Raw genomic sequence first — 740 nt, forward strand, 5'->3', positions numbered from 1 at the left:
AAAGTAACTTTTTTTTTTGTATATCTAACTAGCAAGGTGTCAGAAAAAAATGCAAAGGTAAAGGTGGTGAGGATGCAGTGAGACAAGCACTCTTAGATGCTGGATTGGAAAAATGTAGATGGTACCATTTTTTTCTGGAGCATTATTTGGTAATATGCATTAAAAATTGTAAAATATTTATGGTGGTTGAGCTACTAATTCTACTTCTGGCAATTCATATAAAGAAAATAACCAGAGATGCTCTCAAAGATTTAGGTACATGTGTTTACAAAATAAATGGAAAGATATTCCATTTTCATAGATTGGCAGAATTAATGTTGGCAACATTTCTGTTCTCCCCAAGGCAGTCTACATACAGATTTAATGTAATTAAAATAATTAATGTAATGTATCAAATTTCCAAAAGCATTATTCACAAAAAAAAGCCACACAATCTTAATATTTGTGTGGAACCACAGAGGACTCTGAAAAGCTAAAGCAATCCTGAGAAAGAAGAACAAAGTTGGAGGGATCACACTTCTTGCTTTCCAATTACAATGCAAAGATATAGTCATCAAAACAGTATCATGCTTGCATCAACATAGACACACAGACCAATGGAACAGAACGCAGAGCTCTAAAATAACCCCCTGCATGTACAGTCCACTAATGTCTGACAACAGGGCCAAGAATACTCAATGGAGAAAGAATAGTCTCTTCAATAAATTGTGTTTGAGAAACTGGCAGCCACATGCAAATGT

Source organism: Kogia breviceps (genome assembly GCF_026419965.1).
Source record: "Kogia breviceps isolate mKogBre1 chromosome 20 unlocalized genomic scaffold, mKogBre1 haplotype 1 SUPER_20_unloc_9, whole genome shotgun sequence".
In the NCBI taxonomy this organism is placed as follows: domain Eukaryota; kingdom Metazoa; phylum Chordata; class Mammalia; order Artiodactyla; family Physeteridae; genus Kogia; species Kogia breviceps.